This window comes from Podarcis bocagei (genome assembly GCF_964188305.1).
Source record: "Podarcis bocagei genome assembly, chromosome: 17".
Lineage (NCBI taxonomy): Eukaryota > Metazoa > Chordata > Lepidosauria > Squamata > Lacertidae > Podarcis > Podarcis bocagei.
This window is the reverse complement of record NC_138143.1, coordinates 12,739,399-12,761,383: the sequence shown is the minus strand read 5'-3', so window position 1 is coordinate 12,761,383 and position 21,985 is coordinate 12,739,399.

Genomic DNA, 21,985 nt, shown 5'->3' with positions numbered 1-21,985 from the left:
TCCAATGCCTGTGGAAAGTTAATTTTGTCTAATTTTTAAAGTTTATATAAAATCTATTTATTTCCTTCCAGGTATATATCCAATACATGTGGTGAAAGTGAGCAGATGCAGTCGTGTAATAATAGAATATCTCAACATGAATTTCTGCCGTGGAAATTCTATAAGCTTGCTATATAGATTCAAAATTGTGACACGTTTTGACATGTGGTGGCTGTCAGTCCAATCCGATCCTACAGATCTGCTGGGAAAAGGCAGAAATGACCCCGGGCTGGAGTAAGTGAGCTCTGCCATGTGTGTGCATGTGTGCGCATCCACAATGGAAAATCCAGGTATGGCTTCATATAGCACTGTGGCTGCAGATCAACAGACAGTGCTAGGGACTCAGCTGTTGTTTAGTCATTTAGTCGTGTCCGACTCTTCGTGACCCCATGGACCAGAGCACGCCAGGCACTCCTGTCTTCCACTGCCTCCTGCAGTTTGGTCAGGCTCATGTTTGTAGCTACGAGAACACTGTCCAACCATCTCGTCCTCTGTCGTCCCCTTCTCCTTGTGCCCTCCATCTTTCCCAACATCAAGGTCTTTTCCAGGGAGTCTTCTCTTCTCATGAGGTGGCCAAAGTATTGGAGCCTCAGCTTCACGATCTGTCGTTCCAGTGAGCACTCAGGGCTGATTTCCTTCAGAATGGAGAGGTTTGATCTTCCTGCAGTCCAAGGGACTCTGAAGAGTCTCCTCCTTTTGGAGTTGTCTGCTTATTTTCGAGTTGTTTGCTGTAAAGAATGTATATTATGTGAATAAAATAATAAAGGATTTGAAAGGGGGGGAGTCTCCTCCAGCACCATAATTCAAAAGCATCAATTCTTCCGCGATCAGCCTTCTTTATGGCCCAGCTCTCACTTCCATACATCACTATTGGGAAAACCATAGCTTTAACTATATGGACCTTTGTTGGCAAGGTGATGTCTCTGCTTTTTAAGATGCTGTCTAGGTTTGTCATTGCTTTCCTCCCAAGAAGCAGGCATCTTTTAATTTCATGACTGCTGTCACCATCTGCAGTGATCATGGGGCCCAAGAAAGTAAAATCTCTCACTGCCCCCATTTCTTCCCCTTCTATTTTCCAGGAGGTGATGGGAGCTGCAAATAAAACATTTTAAATGTGTTGTAAAGTACAATATACAAATGTGACGCTAGATGGCGACAGTGAGCTATGCCAAATGCAATGTATTTATCAAAACGTTTTTTTAAAAAAGCATTTTCACAGCGTTTTTTTAATATGTGTGCAGATTCCACCAAAGTCTTGAAGCAGAGCATTTTAGGGGCAGGTCTGAGATGACTTTGGATCTGCTGGGTTCCCAATGTTAGACCCATAAAGTATGCCATGTTGGAGTTGGTGATGATTTCCCCTGTACATGCTTTCAATTGGTGTGAGGGGAGCAGGGGGGGGGGGTCTACTGTTTGTTTCCAGGAAAACAGACTCGCCTATACTTTCTGACCTGCCGGTGCAAGACAACAGGACCTTGTCTGCTACTTCAGTTCAGTCCCCATTGCCCTGGTTTCTTTGCTCCTTCCCAGCATTGTTAGCAATCATTATTTTCAATTTTAATACATTTTTACACATAGATATAATTAGTTTTAATTATCTAGTTTTTATTTTTTTCAATTTTAATATATCATTATCAACAAATAAAATTAAATACCTGCTTTATATTTGTTCAGCATTAGAAAATAACATTCGTTTAAAGTACCTTATATCACATGTATTTATTTTAATATTCTGTTGGGAGCTGCCCAGAGTGGCTGGGAAAACCCAGCCAGATGTACAGAGTATAAATAAATTATTATTATTATTATTATTATTATTATTATTATTATTATTAGTGCCTTAACCTCTCTGAATTATCCTGGGCCCCTGCACTCACAATACCTAGGTTCATTTCACCTAGCTCATTTAAATTTTTCGTTGATTGTATTATCCTCATCCCAGGGGGAGATTTGTTCCAAACTGGACCCTCCTTCATCTCTTGCAAGCTTTTCCCCCTTAGTCAGTTTAAAAGCTGTTGTGCCACCTTTTTGGTCTTTAAGCGCCAATGTCAGGTTCCATCCTATTATCAGTGGAGTCAGTTTTGTGCAGGTCTACCTTGTCTCAGAATATTCCCTTCCTCCCAAAACCATCATCTCATTAGGACTGCAGAGCATCACCCATATAGATGGGTCTGGACCATGGAGATAACTTGAGCCCAACACATTTGTACTGGCCCTAAGGAATTATGCTCGGGCAAGGATGGGAGGGCTTCCACCTGTAGCCATTTAAATATTTGCAAAAAGCTGTTGCCATGGAAACTTTCAAAAGCTTAGAGGGTCACAGGGAATAAATTCCAGGCAATCGAGGGAAAACACGCATACAGCCTTTGCAGCCTTTTTTTCTGGTGAAAGGACATAATTAAGTCTAACGCAAGTTGGTCACTTCAAGAAAATGTGACAATTAGTGTGCTCTAATTTGCATTTGCACTAATTTGTTTTTATGATCCTTATAAAATTTGAGGACTATTGGAACTTGACCACACTGCTGCTGCTGAATTTATTTGATATTAAAGATTTGGGAAAGATTCAAATCAACTGAGCCTCATAAACTGGGGGAACAACGAATGACGCTCCCACAGATGATCTCAGTGATCAAGATGGGATATAAGGGTTCAGGAGATCCCTAAGGTAAAGGTAAAGGGACCCCTGACCATTAGGTCCAGTCATGACCGACTCTGGGGTTGCGGCGCTCATCTCGCTTTATTGGCCGAGGGAGCCAGCGTACAGCTTCCGGGTCATGTGGCCAGCATGACTAAGCCACTTCTGGCGAACCAGAGCAGTGCTCGGAAATGCTGTTTACCTTCCCCCTGGAACGGTACCTATTTATCTACTTGCACTTTGACGTGCTTTCAAATTGCTAGACTGGCAGAAGCGGGGACCGAGCAACGGGAGTTCACCCCATCGCGCGGATTCGAACCGCCAACCTTCGGATCGGCAAGTCCTAGGCTCTGTGGTTTAACCCACAGCACCACCCGCATTCCATCCCTCAGGTACCTTGGACCTAAATGGTTCAGGACTTCACAAATTAATACAGGGACCTCAAATCTGGCTCTCTAGCAGATGAGCAGCCAGTGCAGCTGTTTCAACAATGGCGCCACATGTTCCAGGCCAGATGCCCTCCTCAGCAGTCTGGCCACTGCATCCTGCACCAGCTGCAGTTTCTGGACTAATCTGAAGGGCAGACACATAGAACTCATTGCAGTAATCTGGCCCCCAAGTTACCAACCCATGGACTGCAGTTGTCAGGGCTAGTCCTGTCCAGGAATGACCATGGCTGGTGAACCTGATGAAGCTGGCAAAAGGCACTTTGGTCGCAGAGGGCATTTGGGCTTGACAAAGAATTATCATGTGATGCGTAACTTGTTGTGATATTCTAAACAAAAATTGCCCTTTTCCCTTATGGGGGATCCAAGAGCCCATATAGAGTCCTTACATAGGTTCCCTTTTGGTAGGAGAGAATAACAGAGGCCAACCAGAGAATATTGAGAAGCAAAGCAGCTAGTAAACTTGATCTTTATTGATCTGTTGCAACAGGGTGCTCCCCTCACCTGCAGGAGAGAGGAGGAACCCAGAAAAATGGCACGCAAGGCCTTATAAAGGCTTTTGAAATTGCCACCCTGTGGATCAAGACCACCCCCAGAAACATCATACATACATCACAGAAAGGGTTGTAACCTAAGACCACCCCTCAGATACATCATACCTACATCACAGAAAAGGCGGTCTAAAACAGAAATTTGAATGTTGTTTTTCTCCTGTCTGGCAGGTTACTTGATTGGATACCCTGGGGAGCCTGGCCAGTCTTTTGTAATGATAAATACTTAGTTCCTGGGCCAGGTCACAGGCTCACACCCTATTCATATTTTAAATGTGCCCTTAAGACAGGATTTGTGAGGAAAGAGACAATGGGAGGTTTCCCACTTTGACCTTGCAGAGAAAACATTTGCTCAGTTTAGGAATCAAAATGGTTCCAGGTCGGTCTTCCTGTGCTGATCTATGTACATGCTTGGTTGGTACACTTATGAATATTACCATATATCTAAGACCTCAAAATTCCTATCACAATATACAGAAGCCCCACGTGAAGCACTCAGGAGTGAATTTGTATTTTAAGCAGGACTTCATTCCAGTGGCAGTCTTGCATCATCATAAGGCAGCCTGCTTCCATCCAGGAATAAGCTATAGACCTATTAAGCAACTCCCCATGTCTTGTGATGCTGACTCATCACATGCTGCTGAATCAGCATTTCCACTTAGCACAGAGGGTTAACTCCTTGAGACCCACAACACTTCAACATAACTGGGTACCGTAATCACAATTCCCAAGTTTCTAGCTTCTGCCTGCAAAGACTCAGAGAACGACCCAGAAACGGAGTCTTAGGAAATTTGTAATCCTTTACATTCTACATTTCTGCTAGGTGAGAAATCCAAGCTGTGCAGGAATTAACCACAAGTGAGTTCCTTTAAAAATAAATAAATCACCAAGTCTATTTAATGTTAAGCTATATTTTAAAATATTTTTTTTGGGGGGGGGGCCAGCGCATTTCATCTCAAAAGAACTTCAGCCAGGCAAATGTTCTAACTGCTGGTGCCAGGCATTTTAATATACGGGACAGGAAATCCACATGATAACCCCTCCTAACACTAATGAAGGATCCATCAGGAAATATTTTTGCAGAAGACTCATTGAAAAATGAACAGGATCTGTTCAAGAGCATATTTCCTTTCAATGATTAATGACTCGCATTTTGACCAGGGCAACGGTCAAGAATGGAGACCTGCTTTAAAGGCAGTAGTACTGGTGTGATCGCCAGAAATCTGTGCCACTGGTGACGCCTGTCTCTAGCACCCACAAATTATATTGCAGCTTTTGTGCTTTTATACCAATCCTACACCTAAAACTGGTAGTTGGTGGATTGTTACCAAATACCACTGCGTTAGAGCCACCTAGAGTTGTACAAAGTAAAGCAAAATAAAAATATTCTCTCTAAGCAAGACATTTTAAATATATTTTTGTTAAATCCAAAATACAGCATATGAAAAACAAGAATGCTGATGACTAACTCCCAAATCAGACTATTACATAAGTATGAGGGTTGTTGGCAATAGTGAAATTCCAAACACATTTGGGTTGTGGGTGGGGCAAATCATACTATGAACTGGATCGTGCATTAGTAGATACAGAAAGCTCTCAAGCTGGCTGGGGGTCAGCCATCTTTATATATATAATTTTTATTAGTTTTTTTAACATATCATTTTCAACAGTAATTAAACATACTTTTACATCTTATTCAAATTTTTGACTTCCATCAATCCTGTATGAAAGTTTTCCAATCTAATCTCTCAGTATGCATTTCTTATCTTCCCTATTACATTTCAAACTCATAACCAATATCTCTACCTTTTTCTACTTTATAACACTTCATATATTTCTCCTTACAAAACTTCTTGTAGTCCTACTTGTGTAATTTGTTGATTACAGTTGCTCTTCAAATAATACATATACTTCTTCCAATCTTCTGTAAATCTCTGGTCCCGCAGGTTTCAAATCCTTCCTGTCATTTTGTCCAATTCTGCATAGTCCATTAATTTCGTCTGCCATTCTTCTTTCGTCGGAATTTCTTCTTGTTTCCATTTCTGGGCTAACAATACTCTTGCCGCAGTTGTTGCATATAAAAACAATTTAACATCTTGCCTATTAATGTCCTGACTTATAATACCAAGTAAAAATGCTTCTGGTTTTTTTAAAAAATGCAGGAATATGCAGCTGTCCCATACGGGGATCAAACCTGCAACCTTGGCATTCACAACACCATTTTCTAACCAACTGAGCTATCCGGGCTGACTTAACGCCTAGTTAGCTCTGCTCCTAGTCACCTGGAAGGGATTTGACACCACTATTGCTTGTTGCTGTTCTTCTGAGTTCCTACTGCCTTAATTATTTTATCAGGTTTTGTCCCGGTGCCCTTCGAGGAGTGGGTGGAGGTACGGGTGGGAGATACCCTTCAAAAACAAATCTTCAAAACGGTAAGGTTGCATAAATGAGAGAGGTTGTCCCGAGAGCACCCAGTGAACTTGATGGCTGCTCAAGGATTTTAACACAAGCGTCTCGGTTCCATGTGTCTGCCACCTGACACAGTCACCTGACACTTTTGCCTACCCCTTGGCCATCTGAGTAGGTCTGAGTGAGTGAGTGGCAGTCACTAGAAGCCTTGGGCATTCTGTATAAGTCCTGCTCTGTGTGTAAAGAGGATGCGGTCAAAACAATGTTAGGTGCTTTCAGCTCCACTCCACTTTCAGACTCAATGATTCTGGGGTCTTGTCTACAGTCCCCTTCAAGTGGCGGCGGAACAAGCCGATCGGGCGCCTGGGGCGGTGAGTGTGCCCAGGGGCATGGCCAGCAGGGGCAGGACGCTCCATGGGGCCTCTGAGGGATCTGCCTCGGTCCAGTATAGCTGAAGGAGCATCTCCACCTCCATCGTTCTGCTGAGGTCCAGCTCCGAGGGCCTTCTGGTGGTTCCCTCACTGTGAGAAGTGAGGATTCAGGGTACCAGGCAGAGGGTCTTCTCGGTAGTGGCACCTACCCTGTGGAAAGCCCTCCCACCAGATGTCAAAGAGAAAAATAACTACCAAACTTTTAGAAGACATCTGAAGACAGCCCTGTTTAGGGAAGCTTTTAATGTTTAATAGGTTATTGTATTTTAGTGTTTTGTTGGAAGCCGCCCCGAGTGTCTGGGGAAACCCAGCCAGATGGGTGGGATATAAATAAATTATTATTATTATTATGCCTGCCTCCTCCCACTCAGCTGCCCTACAGCTGAGTGGGAGGTGGCAGGCGGACCATTTCGGGCAGCGCGGAGCCTGCGGGCACCCAAGCCACCACGTTACTCCCAGGAAAGACGCGTGGCTCGGGTGTGCAGCAGGCCCCGTGGTGAGTGCCACCTGGCATTTTGTCACCCGGGGCGGTGGTGGCTCCTGGGGCTACCCGCCCCCACCGCACCCCCCTTCCTCCGCCCTACCTTCAGGCTGTACCTGCTGCTAGTTAATGCCAGGTCACTATTATGCCCTCCCACATTTCTCCAATGAAAATAGGTAAAGGGTAAAGGGACCCCTGACTGTTAGGTCCAGTCGCGGATGACTCTGGGGTTGCGGCGCTCATCTCCCTTTATTGACCAAGGGAGCCGGCATACAGCTTCTGGGTGGCCAGCATGACTAAGCCGCTTCTGGCGAACCAGAGCATCGCATGGAAACACCGTTTACCTTCCCACCGGAGTGGTACGTATTTATCAACTTGCACTTTTGACGTGCTTTCAAACTGCTAGGTTGGCAGGAGCAGGGACAGAGCAATGAGAGCTCACCCCGTCACGGGGATTCGAACCGCCGACCTTCTGATCTGCAAGTCCTAGGCTCTGTGGTTTAACCCACAGCGCCACCCGCATCCCTCCAATGAAAATAGGGATGTCCTATTTCACAATGTTGAGTGTCTTCCATCATATATAAAAACATAATAAAGCATCGTGTATTTAAAAACTTCCCTCAGCAGGGCTACTCTCACACACCTTCTAATGGTTGTATAGTTAACTTATCTCTTTGGCTTGGGGGGGGGGGTCACATAACTCCATACCCTCCAACATTTCTCCGATGAAAATAGGGATGTCCTAAGGAAAAGCGGGACATTCTGAGATCAAATCAGAAACCAGAATGGCTTCTGTAACTCCAGGACTGTCCCTGAAAAATAGGGACACTTGCAAGGTCTGCTGAGATTTCTGCTCTTCCTACACCAGCTCTGTATTAATTAACACGGCTAAAGTTAAGAGAGGCCTCTCTTTGTGGTATGTGTTTTGTTTTTCTTTTACTGTGTTATTTTACCCAACATCATGGACAATTCAAATTTCCCTCATGATGAAACCTGAAGGATAGTGAGCAGAGCTTAAAAGGCAGAAATTCTGTATGTATTATGGAACTTTGACCTGTGAGTGCCCTCTGCTGCACATATTGGGTGAGATTCATCTAAGGGTATTCTCCATGGAAGGACCTCTGCTTGTGCAACAGGGATCCTCTCCTCCTCCTCCTGTGTTCCCCTCCATGCCATAAAATTGGTTTGGGTTGTTGGGAGAACCCCAAGAACACAGACAGAAAAAAACATTCAATTACTTTCATGGTAGGAATGGCATTGCCCAAAAAAGATGTTAGACTATTTTTGTATGCCACTACAGTGGCAAGCAACAAAGGTCCGTAGAGTTAAAGATATGGTTTTCCCAGTAGTGATGTATGGAAGTGAGAGCTGGACCATAAAGAAGGCTGATCGCTGAAAAATTGATGCTTTTGAATTATGGTGCTGGAAGAGACTCTTGAGAGTCCCATGGACTGCAAGAAGATCAAACCTATCCATTCTGAAGGAAATCAGCCCTGAGTAAAGGGGCTTTGGAAACCTCCTGCACAGCAAGTTTTGCCATATAATGAAAAAAACAAACCCCAAATGGTGATCACATCGGGACAATGCCACCAGATTTGAACTGATTCCCCAATATCTACTTCCTATTCTGGATTTAGACTAGTAAAGGACATCGGCGAACATATCACAAATTGCTGAGACCAGCCCTTTTCTGCAGTCTGTCTGCTATAAATATTTATTCTCAAAAAGGATCAAGGATCTATGTGTGCTCAGTTACTTTAAAGTAACTGACAGTTAAGTCCAGTTGTGAACGACTCTGGGGTTGTGGCTCTCATTTCGCTTTACTGGCCAAGGGAGCTGATGTTTGTCTGTAGAGAGTTTTTCCAGGTCATGTGGCCAGCACGACTAAGCTGCTTCTGGCGAAACCAGAGCAGCACACGGAAATGCCGTTTACCTTCCTATTGGAGCAGTACCTATTTATCTGCTTGTACTTTGACATGCTTTCGAACTGCTAGGTTGGCAGGAGCTGGGATAGAACAATGGGAGCTCACCCCGTCGCAGGGATTTGAACCGCTGACCTTCTGATCGGCAAGCCCAAGAGGCTCAGTAGTTTAGACCACAGTGCCACCCGTGTCCCTCTCAGTTACCCTAAAGGGTAAAGGGACCCCTGACCATTAGGTCCAGTCATGACCAACGCTGGAGTTGCAGTGCTCATCTCGCTTTCAGGCCGAGGGAGCCGGCGTTTGTCCACAGACAGCTTCCAGGTCATGTGGCCAGCATGACTAAGCCGCTTCTGGTGAACCAGAACAGTGCACGGAAACACCATTTACCTTCCCGCTGGAACGGCACCTATTTATCTACCTGCACTTTGACGTGCTTTCAAATTGCTAGGTGGGCAGAAGCAGGGACCGAGCAACGGGAGCTCACCCCGTCGTGGGGATTTGAACCGCCGACCTTCTGATTGGCAAGTCCTAGGCTCTGTGGTTTAACCCACAGCGCCACCCGCGTCCCTCTCAGTTACCTTACCCGCCTTCAAACAAGTCATTGGCTCTCATGATCGCATTTTCTTCCCAAAGCTTAAAATTCTCAGGCAGGCAGAGAGGGGAAGGTTGTGGGTCTGCACAACCTTCTCCAGATAATTACTGCAGATTTTGCAGAGTTTGAAGGGACCCTAAGGGTCATCTAGTCCAACCCCCTGCAATGCAGGAATATGCAGCTGCCCCATATGGGGATCGAACCTGCAACCTCAGCATGATCAGCACCAAGCTCTAACCAACTGAGCTACCCAGGATCAGATGACGTGAATGTGAACATTCTGCAGCTACATAGAGGAAAGTAAGCAAAAAGGCAAAGCCTGTAATATTGGGGTGTCATATGACACTTTGTGATCATTTTCAATTATTGGCAGCAGCTGACATAGCTGACAAGCCTCCCCAAAGTGATTGAGGTCGGGCGCACCTAGCCCCCTTCTCTGGGTTTTTTTTTTCTATATAAAGCTCTCTTCCCCAATCTTGCTAGCTTCCCCCTACACAACAGATGCCCTGTGCAAGTTTTTGCTAGCAATTCATAGTAATGTCTATTTACGTCAGCTAATTGTGATGTGCTGTTACCCACTTCAACTGTCTGTAGTTCAGTTCCTTTACCCTGAAGCCTTTTGTATATTTTTGTACACCCTGTAACTCTGCTGCCCTTGCAGATAGCCAATTTCAGCCAGTATTTGCTGGTCTGTTCTCAACGTTTACATGTCGTACTAGCTGCCTATTATGTATATATAACATAAATTTTGTTGATATGCAAAGTAGCTGAGTAGCTTACAGCTAGGAAGCTAAATAACTCTTCTAGAATCTAGATGATGGATAGCTGCTTTGTAAAGACGACTCTTTATCTTCCAAATAACTTTACTTCCATAAACATATAACAGAGAAGAATATATTTACAATATCATGCTTATTCAAACATGGGTACGTTCTCACTTGAGTTGGAGATTGAAATCTTCTTACTTAGACTTATAAACAAAACTGCGTTGAGACTTTTGCGCCAGAGTTTTACCTCACTCAGGCATTTCTTGTGATTTTTTTTTTTTACTGTCACCTCAGCAGTATTCTCTTTGTTACAAAGAGCTCTTGAACTATTAACGTTTAACATGTTTTTCTGTTCTAACAATTTCTACCAGTTTTCCTTGCTCTCTGGTCTTGGCTTAATAGGCAAGAACTACATCTGATTTGTTCATTAGTAAGGAAATCCTGACATACAAGATGCAGTGTAACCATACAGGAAGCAAGAGGAGTTTAAAAGAATTAGTAAGAAAGAGATTGGAGCTAGATGTCATATAAGCTAGATGTCATATAAAATCTAAATGATGCAGCGCTTGTGTATTTTTTAAAAAAACTATTTTTAAAACCTTTAGCAATTTCCCCCCCAATTGCTTACTTATTTTGCAGTATTAAGAGACCCAGTAATAGATGAATAAAGGATGCATCACACATTTTATTTCTGTGATCACAGGAGCATGATAAGAAAGGCCTATTTTAGATTGCAGCAAGCAATGTTAAGAAATCAATAGATATTTCTGGTATATGTACAGTCGTACTCTCTCGTTAAATTCCTCTCTGAATCAAAACCATACCTATAAAGCCTCTAAATTCAGAGGTATGGTAGAAAATGTTAGCAATTTCAGAGTCAAATGTACACGGAGGAATGAGGCTGGCTTTCTAGGGCACAGTCAAGTCTCAAGAAATTACTGATAAAATCAGTTGTAACTAGAGATAGCTTCAGCTTCAGATGGAAGAGTTGGCTGAACACAGGGATGATGTGTTCATATACCCTCCCAACATTTCTCAGATGAAATTAGGGACGTTCCATTCCGTAATGATAATTTTACTATTTATACCCCACACATCTGACTGGGTTGCCCCCTCCACTCTGGGCAGCTTCCAACATATATAAAAACATAATAAAACATTAAACATTTTTTAAAACTTAAGACGGCTCAGGGGGTCGGATAACTCCATACCCTCCAACAGTTCTCCAATGCAAATAGGGACATCCTAAGGAAAAGCGGGACATTCCAGGATCAAATCAGAAACCAGGATGGCTTCTCTAAATCAGCGACGTCCCCGGAAAATAGGGACCCTTGGAGGGTCTGTGTTCATACTTGTGGACCAAAATTTAAAATAGTGTACACATGGTAGGTTACAGGCTTGTCCTTACCATTATTCACAACGTGGTGACTCACCTATATATTTGGTGTGCAAGGATATTCTTAGTATACCGTGAAAGTAATTTATTTTTATTTATTTTTTCCCCCAAAATTTTTTATTAGATTTTCACAATTATAACAAATGCTACATAGAGAAAAGAAAAAAAAACAAACAACAAGATAACAAACAGACTAAAAGTCAAACAAAAAATTTTAACCATATCTCTTGTAAAACCCAATTTATCTTACATTGTTAACTGACTTCCTCAAATTCCTCCCTTCTGAATTTCATTGTATCTGCATATAACAGCTCTCCAATATCATTCTTCTACCAACATTTTTCTTAGCAATTAACTATCTGCTCTTTTCTTAATATTCTAAATCCAACTTACTTACAATTAAATCTTATTTTAATCCTAGGCCTGTTTGGTGCTTTCAAGTATCTTCTAATTATTTATATTACAATATTTAGTTAAATAGTCTTTAAATTTCTTCCAGTCTTCTTGATATTCCTCTTCCTTCTGGTTGCGGATTCTTCCAGTCAGGTCGGCTAGCTCCGCAAAGTCCAATATCTTCATCTGCCATTCTTCCACCGTTGGAATTTCTTGTGATTTCCAATTTTTAGCTAACAGCAGTCTTGCCACAGTTGTTGTTATTTAGTCGTTTAGTCGTGTCCGACTCTTCATAACCCCATGGACCAGAGCACACCAGGCACTCCTGTCTTCCACTGCCTCCCGCAGTTTAGTCAAACTCATGCTGGTAGCTTCGAGAACATTGTCCAACCATCTCATCCTCTGCCGTCCCCTTCTCCTTGTGCCCTCCATCTTTCCCAAGATCAGGGTCTTTTCCAGGGAGTCTTCTCTTCTCATGAGGTGGCCAAAGTATTGGAGCCTCAGCTTCACGATCTGTCCTTCCAGTGAGCACTCAGATCTGATTTCCTTCAGAATGGATCGGTTTGATCTTCTTACATTCCATGGGACTCTCAAGAGTCTCCTCCAGCACCAGAATTCAAAAGCATCAATTCTTTGGCGATCCGCCTTCTTTCTGGTCCAGCTCTCACTTCCATACATCACTACTGGGAAAACCATAGCTTTAACTATACGGACCTTTGTTGGCAAGGTGATGTCTCTGCTTTTTAAGATGCTGTCTAGGTTTGTTTATTATTTATTATTAAAAAAGAAGAATCCCATACATGGCAGCATTTAACAAGAGAAGAACTAACAGGGGAGAAAACGGGGGCAGCTTTTTCTTAACATCTCTCTCATATCAAGTTTATGCATCCATCGTAGGAGGGACACCTTGCTTCAAAGCAAAGTCTTGTGTTGTTTGAGGAAAGGTTCTTTTGTCTTTGGATTACGTAATGCATTTAGTTAATTTTTCCATCAAGGTGCTGTTTCAAATTTGCTTGTACAAGTATTCCTGTAATTTGCCATCAACTGACTTTGGTGACATTTTTATGTGACAGCAATAAATCTTTGTCAGAGAAGCTTTGTAATGTGTTCTGTTTCCTTGCATTCCCAACCATATAGATATTAAAGAAGTTACGGCATATCATTCACTCAGAATATTGACAGCTGACACCTAAATCTGTAGGGGACAAATTATTCTCCTCAGCATGAAGGTACAGTATACACAAACTCAGAAGCACTTTGCTCCAGGCCTTGCACCCAGAGCAGTTTTAAAACTGAGGTGCAATTCAGATTGAACCCAGATTAATCATGGGAATCAATGACAGTTGTAACTGAGAGTGACGGTTTTTCCGCTATTTTCCTAAGCAGCTCACCAAACAATATACAATCAGCGTTGGTTGCTATTATGCAACTTTAAATTTATTCTTCACATTTTGAATAGCAATAATGCAATCACACCAGGATGAAATTACTTAATTTGTAGTGATTGTGGTAAAATGTATGGTAGGCCTGCATTGGCAGCGTAGGAGACTAAAAAACGGTCATGTCAATTTCAGTCCTATTATGCTATTAGTGGCAAAATCAGATGCATCTGTACGCATAATCTGGATTCATACAAACTTCCTTACACCTTTGTATTAAGGATATGCATGAGTGTATCCCTCTAATTGACAAGTAATTCCAACACAGCCAGTTTTGCCCCTGATGTTGCACTGGCAGAGTTACATAACATCCTAAGTACTACAAAAGGGGGGGGGATACCCAAGGGTTAAATTGCTGTACCTTTATTTTTATGGAAATTTTGACATTGATCTTTCCTATACTGCTCTATCAATGACACTTTACATAATTCCACAACCAAAAAGATAGCTATCTGCCTAAAGGGATATCTTTTGCAGGGGAACATTGAATAAATAATATTTTTATTGTGAAGTTATTTTGCAACTTGGAAGTTACAGATTTCTCCTCTTTTAAATACCTTGGAGCAGTTTGATATAAGGTTACCAGATTTCCCCCCCCCCAATGAATCCAGGGACACTTTTCAACTTCAATGGATTTTGTCAGGGGACTGATTTGTAAATCCGGGGACCGTCCCTGGGAAGTGGGGATGTCTGGTAACCTTTGTTTGATAGCTAAGATCTCTAATTTTTACAAATCCTAGAAGTAGAACAATATTTTTTGCTCTACAAGACTCACTTTTTCCTTCCTAAAAAGTAAGGGGAAATGTGTGTGTGTCTTATGGGGCGAATGCAGGCTACGCAGCTATCCCAGAAGCCCAAACAGCAAGAGGGATTGCTGCTTTCATTGCGCAGCGATCCCTCTTGCTGTTCTGGCTTCTGAGATTCAGAATATTTTTTTTCTTGTTTTCCCCCTCCAAAAACTAGGTGCGTCTTGTGGTGTGTCTTATAGAGTGAAAAATACGGTACTTCAGCCCCTCTTGCTAACCATTGCCTGTAGGAATAGCGGAGAAGACAGGTTGAACATCTGGGAAGTTAATCCTGCGTCCAGTCAGGCTTCCCCTGTGCAGCTCTGTTCGGGGAGCTGACCTGGCAGGGAGCAGAGTCGCAGCGGTCCTGCATCCGTGTGAGATGAGGGATAAATCAAGTCCAAAGACAGTTCGGTTCTTATCTCTAGAAGCGTTTATTTACAAAGCAACAAATCCATCAGAACATTCCGGCATCTCAGTGCTCAAAAGCACACACAGTCTCTCTGCAGCCTTAGCTGCGTCTCTCTCTCTCAGTCTCAGTCAGAATCGAAAGCACTTCTCTGAACACACACAGACTGTGACGCACTTCCCTGCGTCAAGCTCCTCCCAGATACAGGACACCACGGAGTTTTAACCCTGTCAGTTCCAAACTCCACAGAACGCAGGTGAGCTGTGCAGAAGCGCGCTGGCAAGTATGCTCCAAGCAAGCTGCTGGCTAGCTTTGCCGAGGCTCGTTTTATTAGCAGAAGTCAACAATTGGAAACAGTAGTGAAACCACCCTGAACTTAACATATTTCCATCTAAGCAAATTTCCATCATTAGCAAATACACGTGTCAGCAGGTGTTTCCCTCAAAGTTTCCCCCGATACTTGATTACGTCCGCGTCCCCAGTCATCCTCCAGCCAAGCGTTATGTCTAGCAAACCTTTTGTGAAAGGACAAAAGGTCAGGGGGAAAACCCTGTTCTCTAGCCAAGAAGGTCAGGGAAAGCAAGCGTAACGCTCCTGGACATACTGGTGCGAGGTTTGCCTTCGCAAAGCGGAGCGTCACCTCCACAGTTGCCATAATACGTCCGGAATTTCCCAGACATACCCGGAATGCTGCAGTCGGAAGCAGTGTCCGGGCGGAAACCTGGTGAGCCTTGAAAGTAGGAGAGCAAAGAGCTCAAAGATAGAGGGTACGTAGCAGCACCCATAGAGGAGACGGTGAGAATGACGAATGAGGAAGTGGGAGAGCCGGGGTGGGTGGAGATTCACTCAGGACAACGCCATTGTTATGTATTGAAGTTCTCACCCTGGGCAGCAGGGGGATACTGTAGATAGTTATGCAAATAAGGGATCAAAAGTGACGTTCAGTGATTGGATAGTCTTAGAAAGTTGTTACAGTTACATTGTACTGGAGCTCTACATAAGCAGGCTGACTGAACCCTGCAGTTCAGTTCTGTCCTGGCCTGTGAATAAACAAGAGCTGTTTGAAGAATCGCTGTGTCCTCTGATATGTTCACCCACAACTTAACAGCCATCATCCAAGAGGCTGGATTCTATAGCCTCTCTCTGTAAATATTGAATAAAAAAGACAGCAAGAAACCTCCCCTTGTTGAGGAAATTTAAAGAATATTTAGCTAAATATTGTGATATAAGATAATTAGAAAATTCTTGGAAGTAACAAATAGGCTTAGGGGTAGAATAAGAATATGTGTTAGTAAATATTAAGGATTAGAATATTAATAAAGGAGAAGAGGTTAGTAAATAAAAGGAGTTAATATTATTAGAAATATGAATTTGGAGAACTGTTATACAGGTGATATAATGAAATTCAGTTAGAGGGGATTCGAGGAAGTCAGCTAATAATGTAATAAGAACTAGATATCGAAAGAAACTATTTTTCTTTGTGTGTAGTGTCTTGCATTGTAATTTGTTTTTCTTTGTTGTGTGTTTTGTTATGTTATTGTTGGGATAAATGTGAATATCAATAAAAATTTTGGAGGAAAAAAACCCTCCCCTTGTCTTTTTACTTATTTGGGCAACCAGCCGGGAGCTGCTGGCAGCATCCTGACAAACGGAGAACAGAACTGTAGGAGAAAGTTAAGGCTATGCCAAATCACCAAATGGCCCTTAATCAAATCAACTATGTAGTCACCGCACCCCAGCACCAATCATGCGCTGGAATGGAATAAAGTCATCCTTATGAGTTGTAAGGTAAAGGGACGCCTGACCATTAGGTCCAGTTGTGGCTGACTGGGGTTGCGGCACTCATCTCGCTTTACTGGCCGAGGGAGCCGGCGTACAGCTTCTGGGTCATGTGGCCAGCACATCTGGCGAACCAGAGCAGCACACGGAAACGCCATTTACCTTCCCGCCAGAGCGGTACCTATTTATCTACTTGCACTTGATGTGCTTTTGAACTGCTAGGTTGGCAGGAGCAGGGACCGAGCAACAGGAGCTCACCCCGTCGTGGGGATTCAAACCGCCGACCTTCTGATCAGCAAGTCCTAGGCTCTGTGGGTTAACCCACAGCGCCACCCGCGTCCCTTATGAGTCGTACTTAGCGCAAACCATTGCATGGCTGATAGCAGAGCAAGATAATGATGCTGATCGCCGAAACCCATTGTTCGGTAGACACAGAAATGAAATTTAGTCGGAGCATAGCTGCAATCAAATGAATCACTCAAAATATATCAGGGGAGGGAGAAGCAAGCGGAACGCATGTGCTTTCCATATTTCTTCTCAAATGCGAGTACAAGGCACACCAACTGGTATGGAAACGTAGAGGGCCTACAATTGGGGGGAAAACTGATTTGGAAAATGTGGATTTTGAATGGTGGTGCAGAGGAGTCCTACATTTAAAACTTTGTTATTCTCAGACTATAGCAATATTGCCACCTTGTGGGGATTTCAGGACAATGCGAGTACGAAGGAATGGATTGAAATTTACGAGCTATAAGACTTTTGTCCTGTCTATCGTATATTAAACTGAGAAGTGAGAGAGTGGACAGGTTCCGAATTAAAATATTTGAGATAACTAAATAAATGTTCATCCCAGAATCGGCTTTGCCACTCCTCTCCATTTTCTGCGAAGGAACAGCAATTCCCAGATGTTACAGGAGGTCGGCTCCAATTTCCATCTAAGTTTGGATGAAAAAACCAGGGTCATGTAACTTGGCCTTTGGCTCCAACAGCTGATTTTCCTTGTACCTCCATTTCTCAGTAATCTGTAACTTCTGGTGTTCCTAATAACGAATATTTGGTCAACCCCTATTTCATCCTTGAGTGTTAAGGTTATTGAAAATGAAATAAATATATATATATTTAAATAAAAACCTATTTAGAATGAAAAGAAGATGGAGGGAAAGACTCCCAAAGGCTTTTGACATTATGAGCCGCCCCCTTCTTCCTTTGATTTTGCAGCGAGAACACGCTTTTAAAAAAGCTGGGTGAGAAGTCTCTTGCCTTCACTTTGAAGTCTAATCTCTCTGTGATTTTTGTGTGTTTCTAATACATTTCAATGCAGGGAAACTATAAACATAAATAAAACAAAAAGAAAAGTATCTCTGGAATAGTAAATAAAATGAAGGTTTAGAAATAACAGAAATCCAGAAAACATTTCTTGACCAATTTCCCTTCCTCTCTTTACATGGTTCCTTTAATTTCCTATTTTTCTTGGTTCACACCTTCAATAATTAATAATAATAATAATAATAATAATAATAATAATAATAATAATAATAATAATAATAATACCCAGCCCGTCGGGCTGGGTTTCCCCTGCCACTCTGGGCAGCTTCCAACAAAATATTAAAATACAATAGTTCTTCAGATATTAAAAGCTTCCCTAAACATCTATCACAACCCTTCATGTTAACTCTAGTTATTTCTTACACTCCTGAGAACATTACCATCCTAATAGGTCAATTATCTGCCTACAATACATTTTCATATACACAATAAAAATATTGAATTCTCCTTATATGTTTTATCATTTTGATTTCTTATTCCCCATGATTTTAAAGTGGAAGGAGACTTTCTCCAAGAAACCAGAGGCCTTTCTCTTGGGCATTGTCGGCCAATTGGTGCCAAAGAAAGATAGAACTTTTTTTATGTATGCTACAACAGCAGCAAGAATACTTATTGCAAAGTATTGGAAGACACAAGATTTACCCACTCTGGAAGAATGGCAGATGAAGGTGATGGACTATATGGGACTGGCTGAAATGACTGACAGAATCCGTGATCAGGGGAAAGAGACGGCGGAAGAAGATTGGAAGAAATTTAAAATTTATCTTAAGAAATATTGTAAAATTAATGAAAGCTAAAATGTCGAGGTTTTAGGAAAAAAGAGAGGTTTACAGCTGTAAAAGATTAAGTAAAATAAAAGAATAAGGGATAAATTTGATAAAATTAAGTGTTAGGATTTGCTGAAATAATTTTGGAAATTGGGATGTAGAAAGGGGAGGTTTGGGGAAGTCGACGAAGTAAGGTTTATGAAAAAAAGGATATGAAATTATACATGTTTGTTTGTTTGTTTGTTTGTTTGTATGTGTTTATAAAAAATGTTTTGTAAAACCAATAAAAATTTTATAAAAAAATAAAATAAAAATAAAGTGGAAGGAGACTACCAAATTCAAAAAATTCCTTGGCGAGCTAATTTCTGTTTATCAGTTGATTAGCAGAGATTAAATCATGCTGCCCAGGCTGTATGGTGCTGTTCTCTGCTGGGAACAGGGCTGTACAGCCAGTGCAGGATTAAACCTTGTCCTCCTGCCCATCAGCTGACACCACCAGTCATGTCAGCTGATCGGTATGTCATAAGAATTCTAAGGTGTCATAAATAAAACGCATGTTCGCAAGTACACAAGTTAACACACCTACATAAGTACATAAACCACATGTCTGAAATAGCACAGAGAGCAATTCAGCAGCTATGTTTAGCCCCTAGTCAACCTCAGAGACCCCCTCAGGTCACATAGCAGGAAATTCCTGATACCTGAACGGCTTTGACAAGTATCTGTTAAATGGCCAAGCTGACCTGTCAAAAGGGCAGATATCCATGTATGCATGAAACAATGGATTCAGGAATCCACAGTGGATTCAGGAATCCACAGTGGATTCAGAATCCACAGTGGATTCAGAATCCACAATGGATTCAAGAGTCAAGCTATCCACCATTTCAAAAGACAGTCTCAGACAGGCCAAGAGAGTTCACCACCTCTGAGGGAGTCCATTCCACTGCTGAACATCTCATATTGTCAGAAAGTCCTTCCTGATGTTTAGTCAGAATCTCCTTTTGTTTAACGTGGATCCACTAGTTCGGGTCTTAGCCTCTAGAACAGCAGTAAACAAGCTGGCTTCGTGTGACAGCCCTTTAAATATTTGAAGATGGCCATCATTTCTCCTCTGTCTCCTCTTTTCCAGGCTAAACATACACAGCTACTTCAACCATTCTTCATAAGGCTTGGTTTCCAGACCCTTGATCATCTTGGTTGCCATCCTCTTCACACGTCCCAGCTTGTCAACATCCTTCTTAAACTGTGGCACCCAGAACTGGACAGTACTCCAGGTGCGGTCTGACCAAGGTGGAATAAAGCAGTACTATTAGTTCCCTTGATCTGGACCAGGGGTCAGCAAACGTTTTCAGCAGGGGGTTGGTCCACTGTCCCACAGACCTTGTCGGGGGCTGGACTATATTTTGGAAAAGAAAAAAAAGAACGAATTCCTATGCCCCACAAATAACCCAGAGATGCATTTTAAATAAAAGGACACATTCTACTCATGTAAAAACACGCTGATTCCCGGACCGTCTGTGGGCTAGATTTAGAAGGCGATTGGGCCAGATGCGGCCCCCAGGCCTTAGTTTGCCTACCCATGATCTGAACACTATACAGTGGTACCTCAGGTTAAGAACTTAATTCGTTCCAGAGGTCCGTTCTTAACCTGAAACTGTTCTTAACAGAAGCACCACTTTAGCTAATGGGGCCTCCCGCAGCCGCTGCGCGATTTCTGTTCTCATCCTAAAGCAAAGTTCTTAACCTGAGGTACTATTTCTGGGTTAGCAGAGTCTGTAACCTGAAGCGTCTGTAACCCGAGGTACCACTGTACTTCTGCTGATGCAATCTAGACTAGCGTTAGCTTTTTTGCTGCTGCATCATTCTGTTAACTCATGTTAAGCTTGAGGTCTACGAAGGCCCCTAGATTTTTTTCACATGCACTACTGGCAAGCCAGATGTCCTCCATCTTATATTTGTGCAGCTGGTTATTCCTGCCTAAGTTTACAGCCCTACATTGAACCCTATTGAAATTCATTTTGTAGTTTAGGCCCAGTTCTCCAATATATTAAGGTCATATTGAATCTCAATTCTGCCTTCTGTGTGTTACCTGCAAATTTGATGAGCATCCTCTCAATTCTTTCATCCAAGTCATTTATAAAGATGTTGAACAACAACGGGCCCAGGACAGAACCCTGTGGCATCCCTCAAGTCATTTTTCCCCATGATGATGAGGAACAATTACGAGCACTCTTTGGAGCAGATATTCGTGAAGCCATCCCAGATCAGAATGCGGACTCAACCGGATCCTATACTGTAGTGGTTGGGAGTTACTCGTGCGTAATCCTGCTCCCTTTGAGCGTCGGATTGCCTGGTTAAACCCTCCGGACTACACAGCCCATCTTAGCGTGGCTGCCCTTAGTCACTCGTAGAATCTGTCTGTGGGCGTTTCTTAAAGCGTTGCCAACATAAGAGTTGTTTGACGCCCAATCGTCTCCGCCTCTCGCTGCGCGGGAGTCTCCTGCGCAGGGTGGGCGTGGGCAGCGGGGTGCTTGGGCTCTCCTCGCTAACTTCCAACGAAGAGTCCTGGAGCCCCTGCACCTCCCTGTCCCGTTGCTCTCCTGGATCCCTGGTGTTACACTCATTCTCTTCCCCTTCTTCCCGGCTGAGTCTCCCTCTAGCGCTTGGACCTTCCCCTGCAGAATCAGAGACCCTCTCCTTCTCCCGTGCCTCTGATGGCAGTTCCCTGACATCTAGGATATGCACTACATCTCACATGGATTGCCAGAACTGACACTGCTGACATGGGTTGCCACACGTATGATTTTCCCAGACATTTTAGCAATTTCCATCCGGACACTGCTTCTGATTGCAGTATTCCAGATGTGTCCAGTAAATTCCGGACGTATGGCAACCGTACTTCTAATCAATGTATATTTATGTCTACACTGATTAAAAGTACGGTTGCCATACATCCGGAATTTACAGGACACATCTGGAATACTGCTGTCGGAAGCAGTGTGTATGCATATGTATTTCGATTGAAGTGCAATGTCTGAGGACCGGGACATTCTCAGGGAAACCAAAATGCTTGTTTACAAAGCTATTGTACTATCAACCTTACTGTATGCTTGTGAAACATGGACCACTTATAAACGCCATCGCCAACTCCTCGAAAGATGCCATCAACAGTGACTCCAAAAAATTGTACACATCACTTGGGAAGACAGGCAACCTAATACCAGTGTACTGGAAGAAGCAAAGATCACCAGTGTTGAAGCAATGATTCTTCAACATCAGCTTCGTTGGACTGGTCATGTTGTGGGAAAGCCTGATTATCATCTTTCAAAGCAACTACTCTATCCTGAACTTAAAAATGGAAAGCGTAATGCTGGTAGTCAACAAAAGAGGTTTAAAGACTCTCTCAAGGCAAACCT